The following is a 26,628-nucleotide window of genomic DNA, read 5'->3' as shown; positions in this document are numbered from 1 at the left end:
TTTGACTAATAGCCGTTTCAATAGTTGTAAAGTAATATTTCATTGTAGTTTGAATCACACTGGTAATTAGTGATGTTGAATATTTATTCATATATCTGTCGGTAATTTGTAAGTCTTTGGAGAATTGTCTATTGAAGCCCTTTGTTTATTTTTTAGTTTAGTTGTGTGGGCTTTTTGTTTGGTTGTTTTGTTCTTGCTGTTGAGTTATAGGAGAGCCTTATATATTTTGGATATTAATCCCTTATCAGATATAGATATATGGTTTTCCAATATTGTATCCATTGCATAGGCTGTCTTTTTACTCTACTGAGTATTTCCTTTACTGTTAGAAGCCTTTTAGTTTGATATATTCCCACTTGTCTAATTTTATTTTATTGCTTGTGCTGTGGGATTCATATCTAAATCATTGCCAATAACAATGCCATACAATTTTTCCCAAAGTTTTCTTCCAAGAGATTTATAGTTTCAGGTTTTACATTAAGTCTTTAATTGACTTTGAATTAGTTTTGGGGTACTGTGTAAGAAAAACGTTCAATTTCATTCTTTCCATTGTGGATATCCACTTTTCCCAACAGCATGCAACAACATGAATGAAACTTGGAGATCATTATGCTAAGTGAAATAAGTCAGTCACAGAAGGACAAATACTGCAAGGTTCCATGCCTATGAAGTATCTAAAATAGTCATACTCTCAGAAACAGAGAGTAGAATATTTTTTTCCAGGAGTTAGGGAAAGGGAAAATGAGGAATTGCTATTTCACAGGTATATAGTTTAAGATATGCAAGATGAATCATTTCTAGAGATATGTTGTTTGACATTTTGCTTATAATTAATGATATTTCATTGGGCACTTAAAAATTTGTTGTGTAGGTAGATCTCATGCTAAATGTTCTTACTACAATTAAATAGATAAATATGCAAGTAAATACAACAAAATAAGATGAAGTGTGGTACAGCCATTATGAACAACAGTATAGAGGCTTCTAAAAAGTAAAATAAAAATAAAATTACCATATGACGTCTTGTCTTCTAAAAGATGATTAAATTGCTATCTTGTAAAGCTACCTGCATTCTCATGTTCATCACATTATTCACAATAGCCTAGATATAGAAATAATCTAAATGCCCATTGACAGATCAATAAAGAAAATGGTGTGTGTGTGTACGCATATGTGTGTCTGGGTGGGTCTGTGTGTAACCTGATATTATGCAGCCTTCAAAAAAAAGAGATTATGCCATTTGTCACAACATGAATATACTTGGAGGACATTATACTAAGTGAAGTAAGCCAGACAGAGAAAGAAAAATATCACATAATCTCACTTATATGTGCCATATATATATGAGCTCAAATATATGGAGATACAGAAGTAGATAGAAAATGAAACAGTTTTTATCACGGGCTGGGCATGGGGAAGGAAATAGAGACATGCAAATTAAAAAAAAAACAAACAAAATAGCAGGTATGTAGGATGAACAAATCTACAGATCTAATGTATAAAATGAGGACTAATAAAATGAAGACTAAAGTTAATAAGATTATTTCATTGGAGATTTTTGTTAAATAGATTTTAACTTCTCTCATCATTTAAAAACAGTAGTTATATGAGATGATAGATATGTTAATCCACTTTACTATAGTAACCATCTTACTTTCTCTACATATTTCATAACATAATGTTGTAAATCTCAAATATACACAATAACATTCATTTTAAAATATAAGGTGAAGTATGAGAGACATGCTCTTCTGCTGGCCTAGGAGAAAAAGGAATTTGTCAGGAGTTCTACAGCTACAAGAAAATGAATTCTGCCAACAAACTAAATAAATTTCAAGAGGTCCTCAAGTTGAAGATAAGAATACAGCCCCAGATAACACTTTGACTCCTAACAGTTTTATTTCAGCTGTGTGAGAACTGAGCAGAAAATCCAGCCAATCTGTGCCATGACTACTGACCCACAGAAACTGTAAGATAGTAAATTTGTATTTTTTTTTTTTTTTGCTATTAAGCTTGTGGAAATATGTTACACAGCAATATAAAACTGATCCACTCTCTTCTCCATAACTGAATCCTTGTTTCTGTGGTGCCAGATTGCTAAGGGCAGTATTGCAGCATTGTCCGCCTGCATTTGTTAAGGCTGCTGCTGTAGTCCTACACATGTAAAAAGATCCCCTTGCCTGCATAAAAATAACTCACCTAAATACAAACTGCCACAAGCCTATAAACAAAGCCTTCATAAAGCAGGGTAAACTGGCATGCTCATAAGCCTATTTCCCCAGCCCTTATAAAAGTCAAAATTCAAAACAAACTCCCCAGGCTTCATAGTAAAAAAGTCAACTGCAAAACCAGAAACGCAAACTTTAAGAAACATATAAGGCTGCTGAAAAATCAAAGTCAAAAGCTACGACAGGTCCCACTTGCTAACCTAAGACTTAAAAGAGCCATCAAAGCCTAACCTGAAGATTTCCAGTCTTTGGGACATGTAGAAATTCTCAGGCCTACTAATACAATCAGATAACAGATGTATAAAATTCTTAAAGATCAAAATGTCCATTTTAACCATGATTACTTTCATTTATAAGTGCGTGGCATGTGTGTTTGTGTGTGTCCGTGTGTGTGTGTGTGTGTGTGTGTAAGTAGGTTTTAGCAAACTCTTTAGGAGGAGAATAACCACAGCATATGAAATCAAGCAATAACTTCTAATCATGAGGCCAGATACCTTATTTACCATTTTAGTAGAACATCCATTAGATTTTAAATTGACCTCTACAGAAACTCACTGTTAGGCTAAATAACATAATTAATATTTCCTCCAATGCCAAACATAGTCCTTTTGGCATGTCGGACATTTAATTTACGTTTTTAAAAAATTTTTTATTTCCATAGGTTTTTGGGGAACAAGTAGTATTTGGTTACATGATTAGGTTTTTCAGTGGTGATTTATGTGATTTTGGTGCTCCCATCACCCGAACAGTATACACTGAACCCAATTTGTAGTTTTCGTCCCTCACCTCCCTCCCACCCGTTCCCCGGAGTTGCCAAAGCACATTGTATAATTCTTATGTTTTTGCATTCTCATAGCTTAGTTCCCAGTTATGAGGGAGAACATAGGGTGTTTAGTTTTCCATTCCTGAGTTACTTCACTTCAAATAATAGTCTCCAGTTCCATCCAGGTTGTTGCAAATGCCATTAATTCATTCCTTTTTATGGCAGAGTAGTATTCTATCGTGTGTGTGTGTGTGTGTGTGTGTGTAAGTAGGTTTTAGCAAACTCTTTAGGAGGAGAATAACCACAGCATATGAAATCAAGCAATAACTTCTAATCATGAGGCCAGATACCTTATTTACCATTTTAGTAGAACATCCATTAGATTTTAAATTGACCTCTACAGAAACTCACTGTTAGGCTAAATAACATAATTAATATTTCCTCCAATGCCAAACATAGTCCTTTTGGCATGTCGGACATTTAATTTACGTTTTTAAAAAATTTTTTATTTCCATAGGTTTTTGGGGAACAAGTAGTATTTGGTTACATGATTAGGTTTTTCAGTGGTGATTTATGTGATTTTGGTGCTCCCATCACCCGAACAGTATACACTGAACCCAATTTGTAGTTTTCGTCCCTCACCTCCCTCCCACCCGTTCCCCGAGTTGCCAAAGCACATTGTATAATTCTTATGTTTTTGCATTCTCATAGCTTAGTTCCCAGTTATGAGGGAGAACATAGGGTGTTTAGTTTTCCATTCCTGAGTTACTTCACTTCAAATAATAGTCTCCAGTTCCATCCAGGTTGTTGCAAATGCCATTAATTCATTCCTTTTTATGGCAGAGTAGTATTCTATCGTGTGTGTGTGTGTGTGTGTGTGTGTGTATCACACAATTTTTTCATCCACTCATTGATTGATAGGCATTTGGGCTGGTTCCATATTTTTGCAATTGCAAATTGTGCTGCTATAAACATACATGTGCAAGTATCTTTTCCATATAATGACTTCCTTTCCTCTGGGTAGATATCCAGTGGTGGGATTGCTGGATCAAATGGTAGATCTACTTTTAGTTCTTTAAGGAATCTCCACACAGTTTTCCCTAGTGGTTGTGAAGTGTCCGGAGTAAATGCCCAAGATTCATTGTCTCATGATCATGGAAAACTAGGATGCAGACACACAAAGAGTGAGGTTCAGAGCGGAAGTTTAATAGGCAAAAGAAAGAGAAGAGCTCTCTCTGTTGCAGAGAGAGAAGTACTGGAGAAATGAGTTGCCAATTCCATGGTGAAATGCAGAAGGTTTTATAAATAAATGCTTGAGGAGGCAGTGTCTGATTTACATAGGGTACAAAAGATTGGTCAGACCAGGCATGTCACTTGCATAGTATGCAAAAAGCTGGCCATATCCACCCTAATTTTTTATTATGCAGATCACTTTTCTGCCTGAGAAGCATGATGCTGCATGTTCCTTTACTGAACGCGTGGTGACAAAAAAAAAAAAAAAAAAAGGAAGATGGAACCTCCATATCATACATGCCTGGCCATCAGGTAGCTCTTTTCTGTTAGCATGGTTGCTGGTCACCCAGGCAAGCTTCCAGCTTGCTTATCTATGTTTGCAACTCAATTTTTCAGACTTCTCTTTGATAGAAAATAAATGATTCTGGCACTACTTTTTTTTGTTAAAAGGGAAATTCCACTGAGGACTTTTTTACCCTCACTCTCTGCCTAAATAATTTACATCTCCTATATCAGTTATACTATTACATTACCACCAGCAGTGTAGAAGTGTTCCTGTTTCACCATAACCACGCAAACATCTATTATTTTTTTGTTTTTGATTGTGGCCATTCTTGCAGGAGTAAGGTGGTATCACATTGTGTTTTTTATTTGCATTCCCCTGATCATTAGTGATGTTGAGCATTTTTCATATGCTCATTTGTCATTTGTATATCTTCTTTTGAGAAGTGTCTATTCATGCCCTTAGCTCACTTTTTGATGGGATTGTTTGTTTTCTTTCTTGTTAATTTGTTTGAGTTCATTGTAGATTCTGGGTATTAATCCTTTGTCAAATGTGTAGATTGTGAAGATTTTCTCCCACTCTGAGGAATAAGAGAAATCTAAAAGCCTGGAAAACATATTTGGGGGAAGAATTGAGGAAAACTTCCCCAGCCTTTCTAGAGATCTAGATATCCAAATATAAGAAGGTCAAAGAACACCTGGGAAATTCATTGTAAAAAGACAATCACCTAGGCACATAGTCATCAGGTTATCTAAAGTCAAGATGAAGGAAAGAAACTTCAGAGCCATGAGGCAAAAGCACCAGGTACTGTATGAAGGAAAACCTACCGATTAACAGCAGATATCTCAGCAGAAATGCCACAAACTAGAAGGAATATGAACCATACCTTCAGCCTCCTTAAACAAAACAATTATCAGCCAGAAATTTAGTAGTCAGTGAAACTAAGCTTTATAAATGAAGAAAAGATACAGTCTTTTTTAGACAAAAAAATTCTGAGAGAATTTGACACTACCAAACCAGCACTACAAGAACTGCTAAAAGGAGCTCTAAATCCCAAAACAAACTCTGGAAACGCATCACAACAGAATCTCTTTAAAGCATGAATCTCATAGACTTCTACAACTGAAATACAATAAACAATTAAAAAAAAAAAAAACCAAGGTATTCGAGCAACAAATAGCACATTGAGTGGGACAGTAGTACCTCATATCTAAATACGAACATTGAATGTAAATGGCCTAAATGCTCCACTTAAAAGACACAGAATTGAAGAATGGATAAGAATTCACCGGCCGGGCGCGGTGGCTCAAGCCTGTAATCCCAGCACTTTGGGAGGCCGAGACGGGCGGATCACGAGGTCAGGAGATCGAGACCATCCTGGCTAACACTGTGAAACCCCGTCTCTACTAAAAATAAAAATACAAAAAACTAGCCGGGCGAGGTGGCGGCACCTGTAGTCCCAGCTACTCGGGAGGCTGAGGCAGGAGAATGGCGGGAACCCGGGAGGCGGAGCTTGCAGTGAGCTGAGATCCGGCCACTGCACTCCAGTCCGGGTGACAGAGCGAGACTCCGTCTCAAAAAAAAAAAAAAAAAAAAAAAAAAAAAGAATTCACCAACCAATTATCTGCTGCCTTCAAAAGACTCACCTAACACATAAGGACTCACATAAACTTAAGGTAAAGGGATAGAAAAAGGCATTCCATGCAAATGGACACCAAAGGCAAGCAGGAATAGCTATTCTTATATCAGACAAAACAAGCTATAAAGAAACAGCAGCTTAAAAAGACAAAGAGGAACATTATGTAATGATAAAAGGCCTTGTCCAACAGGAAAATATCACAATCCTCAATATATATGTGACAATTAAATCTATTGTGATAACCTGTATAGAATCCTGGAACGGAAAATCTAAGAAAACCTGAATAATCTATGGACTTTAGTTAATAATAATGTGTCAGTTTAGGCTCCTGTTGGCTGTGATAGTTTCTCAGACATTCCTTATTTTTGATTACCTTGATAAGTTCAGGGAGTTTTGGTTAGCTGCATTGTAAGATGCACTTCTATCAGAATTTGTCTCACATTTTTCTTGTGATTTTACTGGTGTTGTGGGTTTTAGCAGAGAATACCACAGTGCTAACATACCATTTTTAATTATATCATAACAAGAAAAGATGCTATCAACATGATTTATGGCTATTCATGTTAACCTTGATCTCATGGCTGAGGCTGCACTTGTTAGGTGCTTCCACTGTAAGTTACTCTTTTCCTCCTTTTCTCATACCTTAGTCTTTGGTATTAAGCCTCCCATGTGCAACCTATACTTAATGAGTAGGGAGTTGTTTCCCCCCTTAAGACTGAAATATCTATATAATTAATTTGCAGTTCTTCACCATAGAAGATTTGTCTTCTCTTCCCCACTTAAGAATTTATTAATCATTCATTTTTGTCAATATGAACTCATATATTTATTTTATACTGTGAGTTACAATCTAATAATGCTGTATTTATTTTGCTGCTCAAATTTCTGCAGTTTGTACTGGATCTTATGTAATATAAACAAAAATCTCTATTTGGTTAATAATTTTGTGATTTATTATTGAATTTATTATGTAAGGAGCAAGGATTTTTAAAATATTTATTTTGAATTTAATATCAAGGAACTCAAAAATAAACAAAATGGAGGAAAAGAATTTATTGATAAGTCAGTTAAAAAGCAATAGCTAATGTTACAGGAGTAAAACACTTATTATATCCTCAATTATTCTGGAACTCACTTTTAAAATCCTTTAAAGTTATGGCATTATAAATTCATGTTTAAGTCTTCCTAATATTGGTATCAAGATTTTATGTCTTTCATTTGATCCTATTACTTTCCAAAAGATGGTATCATCTTATTTAGATTTAGATTGTTCAGTAGCCTTAAGAAATTGTCTGACAATACCAACAAATACAAAAGCAAATATCACTGATAAATTGATTTGAGATGGAAAGAAACATTTTCTTACATCTATTTTACATAAATCATTGCTATAGGCATACTGGATTTTAAAAAAACAAAGTGATAGTGTAACTTAAACAGAGTTCAAAAGTTAGTAAAGACAGTAAAATATATCCCACAAAACAATCATATAGACAAAATATAGGTGCTAAAGGGAGATGTGACCAAAATACTTTGAGAAAAAAGACACGAATATGAAGGGTCAAAAATGAGGAAGAAAGAGTGTTGGAATTTAAGAGTATTGACTTCTAATTCTATTCCCACTACCTTCTCTTATTGGACATAGTTTGACTTCAAGATCATCCAGTTATTTAAGAAGCAGGCTGCTACAATTATGTTGATTGCAGAGCAACCACAGAAATGAACTTTAATGTTTTTTCAATTCATGGTCCTTACAGTTAGCCAGTATAAGAGAAGTGCATTCCCTACATACTTAATCCAATTAGTGCCTAATCATATATCTTGTGTGCAATGTTTCTAAAGAGATACCACAATGAATTCTCCTCTGCTCCAGACACAATATATCTGTGACACATCACAGCACTGCAAACTCAGGGACTCCAGATGGTGTTACCACAACATTGTAAGACTGAATTACCAAAGTATGTGAACCAAAATAGACCACTAATAAGAGCAACGTATACAATCAGTCAAAATGCACAAAACAACATAAGGAATAACTACTCAGAAAGGGAAAACATTTAACAAATGTCAGAGATGAGAAAGTATATGGGATAAGTGTAAATACCATCCATAATGCTGATAACTCCAACATCTAAGTCTCCAGTCCCAATCTTTTGCACAAATCTACACCCCTACTGGACAACTCTACTTGGCTGCCAGTGAGGCATTTCAAACTTAACATGTTCCAGACAGCATTCTTGATTACCCATGGAATCTCCTGACCCTGAATTTTCCATATCAGAAAATGATGGTATCATTCACTAAGTAGGTTTGGTAAGAAAACTAGAAGTAATTCTCCATTCTTCTCTTTTGATTATATCCTAAAACTAGATCTCAATCAATTAGCAAATTTTATCAACCTCTTTATAAAATATACCACAAATCTTATTTCTGACCACCTCCACCTTGACCACCCAATTGCAGCCAATATGATCTTTAAATAGCACCACTATAACCATCTTCTAATGGTTTACCATGTTTCCACTCAGGCTTCCCTCTGTAATTGATTTTAAGTGGCATTCTGAGCCATCTTTTCAAAACATCAGTCAGATCATGACATTTCTCTGCTCAAGTCCTGCAATGTCTTTTAATCACAAATAAAACAAAAATCCAGAGATTTTCACGTTCATAGCTGGAACAAAACTAAATCACCTCTGATTTCCAAGCATTTCTGCAAACTAAACTCAGTGTGGTTTGCACAGTTGATCTCACCAAACACTGGATATGTGGGTGCCTTGATCTTGGACTTCCCAGAACCTAGAACTATGAAGCATACTTTTCTGTTGTTTAAGCCTTCCAGTCTATGATAATTTGTTATAGAAGTCCAAACTGATTATTGGCCAGCACTTAATCACACAGCTACATCAACTACAGAGAAAGCTGGGAATGTAGCCTGTATATGACAACCATATGGCCAGCTAGAACCTGGAAGCCCGAATACTAAAGAATGAGGTAATGAAGAGATACTGTTGGGTTTCTAGTATTTGTCGTAAGTTCTGTGCCATATCTTCCTACTACTTAGTAAACTATTGTGTTTTTATTCACTTATTTTCAATGTATTCAATGTATCAAAAAATTACTTCTTTCTTTGTCACACCCCTCCAATTTACTATCGCCTTAATGGTCAGGTTTGATATAGGTATTAGAAAACACTTAGATTAAATTAACTTCTATTATATAATGTAAAGGTGTTATATTATACTACATATTCAAGGACTATGTATTATACCAGACAATCCTTGCATTTCTATAAGGAACTACCTGAGACTATGTAATTTATAAGAAAAAAGTTCAATTGGCTCATGCTTCTGAAGGCTATACAGGAAGTATAGCAGCATCTGCTTTTGGGGAGGCTTCAGGAAGCTTCCAGTCATGGCACAAGGTGAAAGGGGAGGCGGAAACATCACATGGCAAAAGCAGGAGAAAGAGAGAAACAGTGGGGTGGGAGGTGCCACACAAATTTAAACCACTAGATCTCATGTGCACTCAGAGCGAGAACTCACTTATCACCAAGAGCATGGTCCAAGCCATTCCTGAGGGATCTGCCCCCAATATTCAAACACCTTTCACCAAGTCCCAACTCCAACAGTGGAGGTTGCATTTCACCATAAGATTTGGGTGGGGATAAATATCCAAATTATATCACATATTATATTACATTTTAAAGAACACTTTCATTTAAAATTCTATTTAATTGGATCATATTGAAGATTCCAACACCAAATATGGAAGTAAACAGAAATAGACTTATGCAAATAGTCAACTGATCTTTCACAAAAGAGCAAATGCATCACAATGGAGAAAATATAACCTTTTTGATAAACAACTGGATATACATATACAAAAAATTGAATCTATACAAAAAACAATTAAATAGATCACAGAACTAAATATAAAAGGCAAAAACTCCTAGAAGATATCATTGGTGAAAATCTAAATGACCATGTGTTTGGTGATGACCTTTTAGATACAACACCAAAGTTATAATCCATAAAAGGAAAAAGGTGATAAGCTGCACTTTCTTAGTATTAAAAATTTCTTCTCTGCAAGACATTTTTGAGAGAATGAAAAGATGTGCCACAGATAGGAAGAACGTATTTGCAAAAGACATATCTGATAAAGGACTGTTATCTAACATATATGAAGAATTCTTAAAACTGAAAAATAAGAAAACAGAAAACCAGATTAAAAAATGGCCCAAAGCCCGTAACAGAAACTTCACTAAAGAACATATGCAGATGGAAAATAAGCATATGAAAGGAGGCTTCACATCATATATGATCAGAAAACGCAAATTAGAACAACAATGAAATACCACAACACGCCTATCAAAATGGCAATTTCCAGAACGCTGACACTACCAAATGCTGGTGAGGATGTGGAGCAGTCATAACTCTCATTTATTTCTGGTGGGAAAGCAAAATGGTTCCAAAATACACTTTGGAAGATGGTTTGGTTTTTTCTTTTCTTTTTTTTTTTTTTATTATACTTTAAGTTCTAGGGTACATATGCATAACGTTTATATCATGTATAACTCCCCAATGCAATCCCTCCCTCCTCCCCCCTCCCCATGTTAGGCCCCAGTGTGTGACGTTCCCCCTCCCGAGTCCAAGTGATCCCACTGATCAGTTCCCACCCATAAGTGAGAACATGCGGTGTTTGGTTTTCTGTTCTTGTGATAGTTTGCTAAGAATGATGGTTTCCAGCTGTATCCATGTCCCTACAAAGGACGCAAACTCATCCTTTTTTATGGCTGCATAGTATTCCATGGTGTATATGTGCCACATTTTCTTAATCCAGTATGTCACAGATGGACATTTGGGTTGATTCCAGGTCTTTGCTATTGTGAATAGTGCCGCAATAAACATACGTGTGCATGTGTCTTGTAGTAGAGTAATTTATAATCCTTTGGGTATATACCCAGTAGTGGGATGGCTGGGTCATATGGTACATCTAGTTCTAGATCCTTGAGGAATCGCCATACTGTTTTCCATAATGGTTGAACTAGTTTACAATCCCACCAACAGTGTAAAAGTGTTCCTATTTCTCCACATCCTCTCCAACATCTGTTGTTTCCTGACTTCTTAATGATTGCCATTCTAACTGGTGTGAGATGGTATCTCATTGTGGTTTTGATTTGCATTTCTCTGATGGCGAGTGATGATGAGCATTTTTTCATGTGTCTGTTGGCTGTATGGATGTCTTCTTTTGAGAAATGTCTGTTCATATCCTTTCCCCACTTTTGGATGGGGTTGTTTGTTTTTTTCTTGTATATTTGTTTGAGTTCTTTGTAGATTCTGGATATTAGCCCTTTGTCAGATGAGTAGGTTGCAAAAATTTTCTCCCATTCTGTAGGTTGCCTGTTCACTCTGATGGTAGTTTCTTTTGCTGTGCAAAAGCTCTTTAGTTTAATTAGATCCCATTTGTCAATTTTGGCTTTTGCTGCCGTTGCTTTTGGTGTTTTAGACATGAAGTCCTTGCCCATGCCTATGTCCTGTATGGTACTACCTAGATTTTCTTCTAGGGTTTTTATGGTATTAGGTCTAACATTTAAGTCTCTAATCCATCTTGAATTAATTTTCGTATAAGGGGTAAGGAAAGGATCCAGTTTCAGCTTTCTACTTATGGCTAGCCAATTTTCCCAGCACCATTTATTAAATAGGGAATCCTTTCCCCATTTCTTGTTTCTCTCAGGTTTGTCAAAGATCAGATGGCTGTAGATGTGTGGTATTATTTCTGAGGACTCTGTTCTGTTCCATTGGTCTATTTCTCTGTTGTGGTACCAGTACCATGCTGTTTTGGTTACTGCAGCCTTAGCCTTGTAGTATAGTTTGAAGTCAGGTAGCGTGACGCCTCCAGCTTTGTCCTTTTGACCTAGGATTGTCTTGGCAATGCTGGCTCTTTTTTGGTTCCATATGAACTTTAAAGCAGTTTTTTCCAATTCTGTGAAGAAACTCATTGGTAGCTTGATGGGGATGGCATTGAATCTATAAATCACCTTGGGCAGTATGGCCATTTTCACCATATTGATTCTTCCTATCCATGAGCATGGTATGTTCTTCCATTTGTTTGTGTCCTCTTTGATTTCACTGAGCAGTGGTTTGTAGTTCTCCTTGAAGAGGTCCTTTACATCCCTTGTAAGCTGGATTCCTAGGTATTTTATTCTCTTTGAAGCAATTGTGAATGGAAGTTCATTCCTGATTTGGCTCTCTGCTTGTCTGTTACTGGTGTATAAGAATGCTTGGGATTTTTGCACATTAATTTTGTATCCTGAGACTTTGCTGAAGTTGCTTATCAGCTTAAGGAGATTTTGGGCTGAGACGATGGGGTTTTCTAAATATACAATCATGTCATCTGCAAACAGGGACAATTTGACTTCTTCTTTTCCTAACTGGATACCCTTGATTTCTTTCTCTTGCCTGATTGTCCTAGCCAGAACTTCCAACACTATGTTGAATAGGAGTGGTGAGAGAGGGCATCCCTGTCTTGTGCCAGTTTTCAAAGGGAATTTTTCCAGTTTTTGCCCATTCAGTATGATATTAGCTGTGGGTTTGTCATAAATAGCTCTTATTATTTTGAGGTACATTCCATCAATACCGAATTTATTGAGCGTTTTTAGCATAAAGGGCTGTTGAATTTTGTCAAAAGCCTTTTCTGCATCTATTGAGATAATCATGTGGTTCTTGTCTTTGGTTCTGTTTATATGCTGGATTATGTTTATTGATTTGCAAATGTTGAACCAGCCTTGCATCCCAGGGATGAAGCCCACTTGATCATGGTGGATAAGCTTTTTGATGTGCTGCTGAATCCGGTTTGCCAGTATTTTATTGAGGATTTTTGCATCGATGTTCATCAGGGATATTGGTCTAAAATTCTCTTTGTTTGTTGTGTCTCTGCCAGGCTTTGGTATCAGGATGATGTTGGCCTCATAAAATGAGTTCGGGAGGATTCCCTCTTTTTCTATTGATTGGAATAGTTTCAGAAGGAATGGTACCAGCTCCTCCTTGTACCTCTGGTAGAATTCAGCTGTGAATCCATCTGGTCCTGGACTTTTTTTGGTGGGTAGGCTATTAATTGTTGCCTCAATTTCAGAGCCTGCTATTGGTCTATTCAGGGATTCAACTTCTTCCTGGTTTAGTCTTGGGAGAGTGTAAGTGTCCAGGAAATTATCCATTTCTTCTAGATTTTCTAGTTGATTTGTGTAGAGGTGTTTATAGTATTCTCTGATGGTTGTTTGTATTTCTGTGGGGTCGGTGGTGATATCCCCTTTATCATTTTTTATTGCGTCTATTTGATTCCTCTCTCTTTTCTTCTTTATTAGTCTAGCTAGCGGTCTGTCAATTTTGTTGATCTTTTCAAAAAACCAACTCCTGGATTCATTGATTTTTTGGAGGGTTTTTTGTGTCTCTATCTCCTTCAGTTCTGCTCTGATCTTAGTTATTTCTTGCCTTCTGCTAGCTTTTGAATGTGTTTGCTCTTGCCTCTCTAGTTCTTTTAATTGTGATGTTAGAGTGTCCATTTTAGATCTTTCCTGCTTTCTCTTGTGGGCATTTAGCGCTATAAATTTCCCTCTACACACTGCTTTAAATGTGTCCCAGAGATTCTGGTATGTTGTATCTTTGTTCTCATTGGTTTCAAAGAACATCTTTATTTCTGCTTTCATTTCGTTATGTACCCAGTAGTCATTCAGGAGCAGGTTGTTCAGTTTCCATGTAGTTGAGCGGTTTTGATTGAGTTTCTTAGTCCTGAGTTCTAGTTTGATTGCACTGTGGTCTGAGAGACAGTTTGTTATAATTTCTGTTCTTTGACATTTGCTGAGGAGTGCTTTACTTCCAATTATGTGGTCAATTTTGCTTTTTCTTACAAAACTAAACATACTTTTACCAAACCATCCAGCAATCACTGTTTGGTATTTACCCAAAAGAGTTGAAAACCTATTCACACAAAAATCTACACACAACTATTTATAGCTGCTTTATTCATAGTTGCCAAAACCTGGAAGCAAACAAAATGTCCTTCAGTAGGTAAATTGATAAACAAAATATTACATCTAGACCATGGTATATTATTTAGTGCTAAAAAGAAATAAAATACTAAGCCATGAAAAGACATGGCATAAATTTAAGTCTCTATTACTAAGTGAAAGAAGACAATATGGAAAGACTATATACTGTCTGATTCTGTCTAGATGACATTCTATAGAAGGCAAGCTATGGAGACAGTAAAAAGAACATCAGTTACCAGGAGTTAGTGGGAAGGGAAGGATTCATAGAACAGAGAGGGTTTTCAGGGCAGTGAAACTACTCTGTATCATAATAATGAATACATATCAACATAAATTGATCCATAGCCATAAAATATATAACACCAAGAGTGAGCTTTAGAGTAGACTATGCACCTAGGGTAATAATGACTTGTCAATGTAGGTTCACCAGTTGTAATAAGTGTGCCAGTCTGATGGGTGATCTTAATAATAGGCGAGGCTATGTATATGTCAGGGCAGATGGGGATATGGTACATTGTTGTAACTTCTGCTGAATACTGCTGTAAACCTAAAACCGCTATAAAAACAAAGTCTATTTTCTTAAAAAGTTATGAACTCTTAAAAGGCGGGTGAATATAAAAACAATTATGCAGCTTAAAAAGCCAGACCAATCCCTGCCATAGTGCTAATATCTTCTTGTTTACTGATTCAATTTGTTTAAACTTCTAGAAGATACAAAATAATCTCTAATGGGAGAAGCAAGATCAGTATTTGCTTATTGATGAAGAAAGATGATGGAGGAGCAGATGAGACAGATTATAAAGAAGCACAGAGAAATAATTAGAGTTGATAGATGTGTTCATTATCCTGATTGTGGTGATAATTCTTTAGCAATACACATATGTCAACACTTACTAAATTTTACACTTTAAATATGTGAAAGACATATTGTGTTTCAATAATATCTGAAAAAGATGTTTTCATACATTTTTAAAAACAGACTCAATAGTATCATTGGATTTTAATACGACAGAAAAAATGGTGAAAGTTATCATCATGGAACAGTTCATAATATCATGTAGACTTATGAGCATTTGTCTTGAATATGAATGCCATCTGTCATTTGCATGTTGGAGTGAAGGAACTGGAACCTGTTTCAGACTATGCTTGAAGATGAACCCATACACAAGATAAGACATGGTTCTTTTACTTCAAATTCTCATAGGAATTGCAGACAACAGAACTCATCAGTCTCCATCTCAAATTGTGAATTTCTAAAGGAACACAGTATTCTAGACTCATAAACTATTAGAGATGAAAGCAACTTAAGTTCACATAGTCATGCATACCTTGCCATGTTCGGAAGATAGGATTTTCTAGACAGGCCACAGTAAACTCACAAGAGTACACATAAATATATTGGCATAGTTGGAACTAAAACTCACCTCTCTGGCTCCCAGCCCAGGATTGTCTCCATTACATCAGTGCATCATTTCCCTTTTGCTAAACACCACACCCTAATCCATAGTCAATGGTCCCTATATTTGCTTACCAACTGATGATCCTAATTGACAAAATGTACCAAAGGAGGCCCTCCAAATTATACTCTGTTCAAAAGGTTGAGGGGCAAATAGTTCACAAGGATAAGAAATAATGGGAAATCATGGATTTTCTTTTTAATTCCTTTTTTTCTCTTTGAGATTAGACATATTTACATATAAATATTTGAAAATGAACAAACAAACAATGAAGAACTATTTCTCTACATACAATAAGAAAAATTAATGTGCACTGTGGTGGGAAAAAATCCAGAATGAATTGCTAAAATGTCAATTTATGAATTAAAACTATTAGTAGAGATTAAATCAGTCTAATGAACAATCAGTGGGAGACTTTTGAGAAGCTCTATGCTATTTATAGTAACGGCTCTGAAGCTTTGCTGTTCATTTATATTAGGTAACAAAATTACTACTGCAACAGAAGTACTTTATAGGATCTATGGCACTTGGCAGCAAAAGAGAATTGGTTCCAAGCCAAGGAAATGACAGCACAGTATAGCTGGTGCTGACTTGAAGGAAGGAAAAAAAAAGAAGAATGGATAATAATAGATGCATATGGGCAGTGAAGAAAAGTGCAATCAGCTCAGATTAATTACAAGTTCAGTACATGTGCAAGGGACACATTCCGAAGGAGATTGAGATAAAAAGGGATAAGCATTTAAGTTGGCTGTAGGGAATGGACAAATTTATACCAAAAAAAAAAGAAAGAAAAAGAAAAGCCTCTAAATTCACATCAGCAAAGACAAAAGACCTGTCATAACAGACATATCACGAATAGTTCTGTAAGCAGGAAGAAGTAATCAAAGTAATCACAGTCCCTGGCACATGGAGAAACATTTAATCTGCCCAAGGGAATTACTTTTAGTTCTTGTTATATATGATGTTCATTTTTCATAGGTCATTTTGGAAAAGTTATCATAGTGAACAGGATAGTGATGACTTATTGAGAAAACAAATGCTAAGAAAAGTTAATAATAATATAAGCTACAGACTTTAATTTCTAATACAGCCATACCCTCATATTCCGAGGTCATATATTCACCAAATTCACCCTTCTAGATCACAGTCCATACTTATTAGTATGAAGAAAAGGAAACCAACCAATCTATTTAGCCAAAATCAATAGCACAAAATACAAGAACTTTGATTACATGAAAGATCTTCATCCAGAGCACGACTATTATTTTAGATGTGATTTTATTAATATTGTGTTCTCTAAGGCAGATACGTAGCAGCAAGTTCTACAGGGGGAAGAACTGATAAATATAGTTTAGAGCAGAAAAATGTGTATAAAACCATATAAGCTGAGAAAGATTCACAAAAATTATGAATATAGACAAAAAATCTTATCAGAGGCCAATTAATATAGAATAGAAACGTACATTTCCACACCTCAATCAATCATGATACCATCACATGCTATTATTATACAAGATGATTTATGTTCAGGGTGATGACTCAGTCATCGAATGAATAAAAAATCATCTTCTGTGTACTCCACAGCAAAGCCAGGAAAGTGAAAAGTACATTATAGAAAAGGCTCCATGCAAGATTATTAAACTGAAAAAATTATTGCCTTAAGTATAGAATTATCTGGAAAATTCCCTTATGTGAAGCACCTCATTGGTAATGAGGTATTTTCTACACAGGCCATAGTAAATTCACCAGAGGAAAAAAGAAATATATATTAGTCATATCTCTTTTGCATGGAAGTGAGAAGAAACCCAAATAAAATGATTAAATAATTTTTGACCCACATACCTGAAAAGTATAGTGGTAGGTTTCTGTTCAAATATGGCTGGACAGAGGTAGGTAGAATTATCAGGAGTCTATTTTTGTTAATCTCTTGACTCAGTTTCTTTAACTTTTTATTTCAAAATTCATTTAGAAGTTACAGGAATGTTGGGAATTATTAGTCCGTTCTCACATTGCTAATACCCGAGACTGGGTGGTTTATAAAGAAAAAGAGGTTTAATGGACTTACAGTTCCACATGTCTAAGGAGGCCTCATAATACACGGTGGCAGAGAAAAGAGTGTGTGCAAGGGAACTCTGATTTATAAAACCATCAGATCTCATGAGATTTATTCACTACCAGGAGAACAGTATGGGGGAATCTGCCCCCATGATTCAATTATCTCCAACTGGCCCCACCTTTGACATGTGGGGATTATTACAATTCAAGGTGAGATTTGGGTGGGGACACAGCCAAACCATGTCAGGAATAGATTACAAAGAGTTCATATATATTCTTTCCTCAGTTTTCTCTACTGTTAAAAATTTAGATAGCTGTAATTTTAAAACCAGGAAATTAACATTGTTACTATACTACTATTAAACTACAGATCTTATTTGAATTTCATCAGGTAGTTTTTTTCCTGAAAGTCTTTTTTTTTCTTTTCTAAGATCCAATCAAAGCTGCCACATTGCATTTAATGTTGTGTCTTTTTAGTCTCTTTCTATTTGTAACAATTCCACAATCTTTTCTCACCTTTCATTATCTTGGTACTTTTTATAAGTACTGGTCCATTATTCTGTAGATGTGCCTCAATTTGACTTTGTCTGATGTTTCTTTACGACTAGATTGAGGTTTTGCTCTTTTGGCACAAATTACAGAAGTAATTATTTTTCCCCTCTAAGTACGTATTATTGGGGGAACATTGTGCCAATATATATTATTTCTGTCAATATTAACCTTGATTACTTGGTTAAGGTTTCTCTAACAAGTTTTTCCATTGTAAAATTAATATTTTCCCCTTTGTAGTTAATAAATAACTACAGGGAGACACTTTGAGACTATGTTAATATCATTTTTCTCCTCAAACTTTCACTCAATGATTTTAACATCTATTGGTGAATATTGACAGTGTAAACCAAAAAGCATCTGAGACAGGAATCAATCAATTTAGAAGTTTATTTTGCCAAGGTTAAAGACATCCCTGGAAGAAAAGAACACAAAATCACAGAAACAGTCTGTGGTCTGTGACTCAATCAATTTAGAAGTTTATTTTGCCAAGGTTAAAGACATGCCTGGAAGAAAAGAACACAAAATCACAGAAAGTCTGTGGTCTGTGACTTTCTCCAAAGATGAATTTGAGAACGTCAATATTTAAAGAGGAAAAGTGGGCTGGAGGGGAAGGAGGGAGTGTATGGTAATCCACAAGTGCAATAGAAAGGGAGCAGGCCGGGGAATAGTCAATTATATATTCCTCTCTTCCTCAGTAAATTGGTACTTTACATAAGATAGGACAACACAGAGTAGTTACCTGTGGAGAGATTTAACCTTTAACCTGGAGCTATCTGCTTAGCAACAAAAGAAAAAGCAGTTTCTTGTGTGACTCAGTTTTTAGCTTAATTTTTTCCTTTAGGCATAGTGAATTATTTCCCATGTTTTTATTTTCCTTTCAAAACTGCAACAATTATTCTGTGATGTTTGCCTCAGCAATGTTTTTTCTGCCCTAGATTCATTTTCAGAAAGACATTGCTGAAGAAACAGTGACGGAAAGTAGCTCTAGACTTTAGTTTAATCAGCTTAGCAATCCCAATAAAAAGATCGCACCTTTTTCCCCAGTTACAATAGTACTACCAATGGTTTCCTTTGTGGGGGCATGTACTATACAGTGCTAACTTGGTTGCCATAGCCAAAGGGAAGGCCACTGTCATAGACAAGGCCTGGCTTATGTTCCTCTTTCTCGAGTTGGGGGCTGGGGTTGTCGCACTGAAACCACACAAAATGAGAATGGAGAGAAGACTTCTTAGGTTAAAAAGAAAACACCAAAAATAGTGATACAAAATTTGACACAGATCAAATCAACAAATATCCACTGCACTATGATATAAATTATTATTCCTGATGTGGCCTAAGATCTAAGTTTGTAAAAAACAATTATTGAAACCCATTAGTATCCAAAAATATAAGCATTTAACTTTACCTTATTATCACAATGTGGAAAAATGCAAGTTCTTGGTCACCTATTTTAGTGTTTCCCAACCTTTACAGTAGCTATAATTTAAGATTTCTGTCTTCTCTGTCCTTCATAGAAACAGAAAAAATAGCCATAATTTTTCTTACCTTTAAAATAGATCATTAGTAAAATGCATGGTACATAGATAACTGGTCAAAAATGGCATTGTTATTATTGTTATAACTATTATTAATATATTAAACTTGATATATATCTATGAAGAGCCTGTTTTATATAAGATAATAATAGATTATAGAAAACTGAAATAAGAAAGGATACCTGATTATAAATAGTACAATCAATAGTGTGAGAGAAAAAATATGTAGAAAACTCTAATACCAGGTAGAATGTAGCAAGTTTCTATAATAGATGCATAAGTACAATGGTTAAATACATGTTTATGTGTTTTAAATATTAAGTATCTCCTTAATCTTTTCTTCTTTAGGCAAAACAAAACAAACAAAACCCAAAGGACCACCTTTTCAACTGGCTTTCCTCAAAAGATTAGCTCCCAGACACATTTAACTTAGGATATAAATTGGATGTCACATTAACCAGCAACTGAATAAGCAGAGCAAAGGACACTTGACTTCATTATTTTCAATATTTTAAATAAAAAGACTTAAAAATTATAACAAACATTTCAATCAGAGTGTTATTTTCCAGATTTAATACTATAGTCCCTTTATGAAAAACAGAAGACCTTCCCTGCATTTTTTCTATACACACAAAAAATCAGATTATTTGATTTCTTTTACACAAAAGGCTTTGTAGTTTAGAAATAGCTTTTGAATTAAATGACCAGATTGTTGCTAAGCAACAGTGTAAAACAATTCTTAGATATGGAGACATGTCTAAAGTATAAGCATGTAAGGCCTATGGTAAGTCTGGCATTTTGTGGACTTGGCTCATATTATTTGCAAAAATAAATATTTCTATATTATCTTTCAAAAATGGTTAGGTGTGTGTCAGCTGGTGTATTCAGAGAAAGTGGATGGATTGAGGATGAAATGGAAAGCAAAATCTCAACCACTATTGGGTTAATTTTAATTTTTCAGTTCCATTTTGGCCCTGTTCACCTGCCAAGATATAAAATGTTTTTAATTACTTTTGGTTTCTTTGTTGTAACTCATGAAGCATTTCTAAGACAACTATTCAGATATTCTGGATTAATGGCCCTGTTCTGGAAATAAGGTCTTTTACAGACAATATTTCTGGAAAAATATGTTAAGAAGCTATCCTCTGACTTGATAACATGTATTTCAATTTATAAATTATTGTGTAGTAAATGTAATTTTATTATGAAAGTACAGCAGTAAAAATTCAGTAATGTATTATATAAAAAATGTCAGGTTTTGCTAATACTGCAAAAACCAGTAACACAATTGTCACTTCTTTCTTTCTTTTTCAGTGCTTTTGGAGGTTATATTTGTCACTTCTTAAACTAAAGGAAAAGACCCACTTTTCATATAAAGTTGTAAGTAGTAAATATGCTCTTTTGAAATGAGAGAAAGATGCCCTTGCCTATGAAAACGCTGCCCTACTTTTGCAGAGGTAGCTGTATCATAGAGTGAATGTGGCAACTGATATGGCCATCACTGTGAAGAGCTGGGTACATACACCAGCCTCAGGACACCCCCTGCAGTCCTAACTTGGGAATGTAAAACTCAGCTATTGCAAGTAAACCATTTCTGCTTCATTCACATAAGAACATTTCCTTCACAAAAGTGATATGGACAAGACAAAATAAGAACTTACCTAAGGAAAAAAAAATGTCTTTGGTTAATTACCGTGCTAAGCTACTTTCTGCAGAGGTTAAGTGCTGTAGACATTAGGATCAGGAAAAACCAAGAAACAAACAATTGTGAGTAAATTTTTCTCTAGGAGACAAGGAAAGGAATTTGTTCCGCTCCTGAGAGATAAATGTATGAAGACAAAGACGGAACAGCAAGAAAGTCAGAAAAACCAGAGAGATGGTGTGTAACAGGAGGCTTTTAAGAAGCATCCAATAGCAACTGTCTCCTTTCTAGTTATTTCTATTACTTCAACCTTACCTCCCACAAATCCAGCACCTCATTATGATATCCTTCCCAATCAATCTTCTATGGAACTACTTTAGTTATGAGTGTTTTCCTGTGGGATATTTCCCTGTAAGTCTTGCGAATGGGGTAAGTTGGGCAGGGTGAGACACGGCATGTGCAGAAACCTGAGCTCAAGGGTAGAGAAATGGTAACCACAGAAGCCCCAATAAATTCATGTAGCACTTGGAAAAGGGGCTTATATTTCCACAGATCATGGAATTGGAGGTTTGAACCTATCTCAAGTGACTTCAAAGGAGCATGAGACTCTACCCAGAGAATATCTAGCATATTGATATAAAGGTTGAATATGCCTTATCTGAAATGCTTGGGACCAGAAGTGTTTCAGATTTCAGATTTTTTTTTTGGCGAATTTTAAATATTTATACATACATAATGAGACTACTTGGAGATGGTAGCCAAACCAAAACATAACATTTATTTATGTTTCATATATACCTCATACACATAGCCTGAAGTAATTTTATGTGATATTTTAAATAAGTTTATGCATGAAGCAAAATTTTGACCATGACTATGACATGAGGTCTTCATGGAATTTTTCACTTATGGCATCACGTCAGCACAAAAAAGTTTTGGATTTCGGAGCATTTCAGATTTTGAATTTTCAGATTAGGAATGTTCAACCTGTAATATAAATAAGTTTGATGTTTTGGGTTATTTTATCCACAGTATTTGTTGAACTGCCATTTTAGATACATACGTAGAACAAACATAAGTTGTCACATATTATAGAGACATAAAACACAGGCAATAATATCTTTGCTGCAGGAATGACTTGTGCTTCCTACATCTTTGAGATGCGGATTGCTGCCTGTTCAAATAAAACCAATCAGAACTCTAATTACATGATTATGCAATTCTTGAATTACATTAAGGTCACATTCAGATTGTGTTTTATACCTGTAATTGGAGTACTAGTTAATAGGGTACTTTATAGAAAATATAAACCAATTGAAGTGGTGTTTAGTGAATTATAATAAAATAATAAGCTTATACCCATGGCAAAAAGTAATAATCAAGAAAGAAAGAACACATTTATATTTTGCAAAAAGCCAGAGCAGCCCACTTTTGAACAGCACAACTTGCCTTCTTCATGCCTTCCCTAACACTGGGTATTATTTTGCTTTTGCTGTTTCCAGACCCAAATATTTCCTTACTCAGAAAGCAAAATGACATCACAAAGATTATTTTATTCATAACCCTTTTGTGATTCATAAACTGGAAACACATTCAAAATTGAAACTAAATTATTAGGAGGAATAAGGCGACTAAAATGTTTCCTCGCGTTACGAAGGGAGTAGTTACACCTTCATAAATTATACATCATTAATTATGTAGTCTAGTGACCAAATCCCATGAGAGAAGATAGGACAATTTTTTATATTTTAACAAATATGACTAATTAAGAGGTAGACATTTTCTATCTAACTCAGAAGCAAACTTATCACCACAACTCCAGTTGTATTCCTTGACAGGCGTTTAGTGTAAACTGTATTTATAAAGGAAAATCTTCTGCTTGGCTCCAATCTACTCCTTCTACCTTACTGTGATTCTTGGAAGTATTTTCAAATGTAATGTGTTCCCAGGCAACTGCAACCAAAGAATTGTATGTATTTAACTTTATAAAATGCTATAAAGTTACTCCAGTGATACTGTCCTTGAGTTTGATGATATAAAAATAATGCATGTTCTTACTTAGACATATTTATTATACATAGCTAAAAGTCTTGAGAATAAACTTTACTATGACTATATTAAATTTAACTTCTAAAGGAATGAAGAGACATTTCCTCATGAGGGGATTTGTAATTTAATATAGAAGAGTAATTTAGCATAAACTCCAGAATATATGTAGTGTAAATAAAGAACTAGATGAGGTAGAAAGCAATATAAGGATTATACCAAACAGTGTGCACACAGACACACACCCACATGCACACACACACATACATATAAAGACACACACCCACACACTGTAGACTACTTTTCAACAACAGAATTTTGTTCACTGCAAAAATAGTAGATACCTTAAACACCTTAAAAGATTAAAATATCTTTGGTAAATAATGAAGAAAATAATTTCATCACCGGAAATTATTATTTTATAGAACACATTATAGAAATGGTCTATAAGAAGCTTGTCCAACCCCTAGGCTGTGAGTTGCATGTGGCCCAGAACAAATTTGAATGTGATGCAACACAAATTCATAAACTTTCTTAAAACATTATGAGGTTGTTTTTTTGCCATTTTCTAAAGGTCATCAGCTACTGTTAATGTTAGTGTATTTTAGTGTGGTCCAAAACAATTCTTCCTCTAGTGTGGCCCAGGGAAGCCAAAAGGTTGGACACTCGTGGTCTGTAACATACAATTTAAGAAAATATTAATACATATTTTCTTAATACATAAAACAATTTTTAAAACATACCCAGGTCTCAATTCTATAGCTCATAAATTTGATTTGGACTGGGTTTCCTTCATTTGCATTTAATGTTTTTACTTTCATTTGCTATGCACTGTATGACAATGCTCATTTTTGCTTACCTTATTAGAAACATTTATCTTCACAGTGTGTATCAACTGAATAAAATGACAGATACTCTGCCCAGTGTTTCCTCTCATTATGCTCTACTTGACCATACAAATGGTAATAGAGGTAAAACAGATACACAGGCCTCCAAAGTTTCATCAAAAGATGTAAAATCTCTTTGATCTTAACATCTTAAGTGAAGGTCTGATAAGGAACACATTACTGTATAATTTCCTTAAGAGTAGGATGAGCATGAATGAGCACCTGTCTTTTTGATTGTTTTATCCTGACCACCTAGTTGGGTAAAACACAGCAGATGCACAATAAAAATATGCCACATTACTTATAAATGTATGCAGTGGTTCAGAGATGTCAACTCCAAATAAGTGGGAAATGATTTTTTTATGGATTTATTTTGAGATTTTAAAAATATCAAATTCACTTTTATTCATGCAAAAGACTTAATGAATGGACTATAAAAAGATGTTTAAGACAATTCTACTTTCTATTTTTAGCAATTTCAATAACATGCCTTTTGAAACTGAAGGCAAAATATACCTTCTTGCAGAAATACATGTTATTTGAATTTTTCACAGATTGCTGAAAGCTCTAAGGGCTAACATATAGTATTAGTTATCTCTTCCCTAGCACTCGTAACTGAAATATTCAGGTGCTCTATAAGAGTAGGGTTTTTAGGGGGTGTTTATATCATTCTGGAATTACTTAGTGGTGATGATTGCAAAATATTGTGAATACAACAAAAAGCACTGATTTTACACTTTAATATTGTTAATGTGTTGAACTTTGTTATATTAATTTTATCTCAATTTAAGAAAATTAAAAACAAAAAAGTGATTTGAATGGAGAAGGCATTTTATTAAAATTTTGTAGTTAATTCTTATATTTAAAACAATTCCAACTTTAAAAAATTGTCTGCCAATTGATTAATAAAATAATAAGGTGTGACAGTCACTCACTCAGAGCCTCCTCTGGAGAGAGCATAATTGACACACACATTCAGCTACTACGTCTTTGAATTTCTATCCAGTCAGCCACTATATTCATCTGCTAGGGCTGCATAACAAAATACTACAGACTGGGTAGTTTAAACAACACAGATTTATTTTTTCACAGTTCTGGAGCCTGGAAGTCCAAGATTAAGGTGCCAACAGGGTTGGTTTCTGGTGTGGCCTCCCTCATTCACTTGCACACTGCACCGTCTCACTGTGTTCTCACGTGGCTTTTCTTTTGTGGGATGTACAGGGAGAGAAACAGAACTCTGATGTCTCTTCCTCTGCATATGAGGACAACAGTCCTCTCATATTAGGGCCTTGCCTTAAGATTTTATTAAAATGTAATTATATTCTGAAAATCCCTATCTCTAAATACAGTCACATCGAGAGTTAGGGTTTCTAAATATGAATTTTGGAAAGGCACAATTCAGTCTATAACAGCTCCAGACATCCCAGTGTGGCACTATTCCTCAAGGGACCAACTGACCACATGGTGGAAATAAACAGCACTGGGCTCTTTCCATCCTGAGAGGGGCAGTGGTTCATTCTCAAAGGGTTAGACACCTACTTAGGATGTGCATTTGCCGTTCCTGCTTGCTGTGACTCAGTTGCCACCACCAGCCTGAGACTTAGAGAATGCCTGATCCACGGGCATTCAAACCCTGTAACATGGCATCTGTATTAGTCCATTTTCACACTATTGATAAAAACATACCGGAGACTTGGCAAAAAAAAAAAAAAAAAAATACAGGTTTAATTGACTTACAGTTCCACATGTCTGGGGAGGCCTCACAATCATGGTGGAAGGCAATTCTCCCTAAAAGCCCCACCCCTGCGGCAAAATTCTGCCTGGGAATCCAGGCATTTCCATACATCCTCTGAAATCTATGTGGAGGTTCCCAAACCTCAATTCTTGACTTCCATGTACTTTCAGTCTCAACACCACATGGACACTGCCAAGGCTTCAGGTTTCCACCCTCTGAAGCAACAACCCAAACTGTACCTTGGAACCTTTTAGTCATGGCTAGAGCAACTGGGACACAGCACCAAATCCCTAGACTGTACACAGAAGAGAGGCCCTTGGCCCAGCCCATGAAACCATTTTTTCCTCCTAAACCTCCAGGCCTGTGATGAAAGGTGCTACCACAAAGGTCTCTAACATGCCTTGGACACCTAACATTTGGCTCCTTGTTACTTATGCAAATTTCTGCAGCTGCCTAGAATTTCTCCTAAAAAAAAGTGGGATTTTTTTTTCTATCATATTGTCAGGATGCACATTTTCCAAACTTT

At 35.3% G+C, this 26,628-nt stretch overlaps 1 long non-coding RNA gene across 1 annotated transcript in view; it reads left to right on the top strand.

Annotated features, from left to right (window-relative positions):
- LOC117091007 overlaps nucleotides 1-21,808 on the top strand; it is a 36,445-nt gene extending 14,637 nt beyond the window's left edge. The window contains exon 3 of the long non-coding RNA XR_004440206.1: nucleotides 21,107-21,808. This is a non-coding gene — a long non-coding RNA (uncharacterized LOC117091007). The remainder of the gene's footprint in view (nucleotides 1-21,106) is intronic.
- Nucleotides 21,809-26,628: the final 4,820 nt, after the last annotated feature.

Source organism: Trachypithecus francoisi, unplaced genomic scaffold (genome assembly GCF_009764315.1).
Source record: "Trachypithecus francoisi isolate TF-2019V2 unplaced genomic scaffold, Tfra_2.0 Lachesis_group11, whole genome shotgun sequence".
In the NCBI taxonomy this organism is placed as follows: domain Eukaryota; kingdom Metazoa; phylum Chordata; class Mammalia; order Primates; family Cercopithecidae; genus Trachypithecus; species Trachypithecus francoisi.
This window is presented reverse-complemented; position numbering and strand designations above follow the sequence as displayed.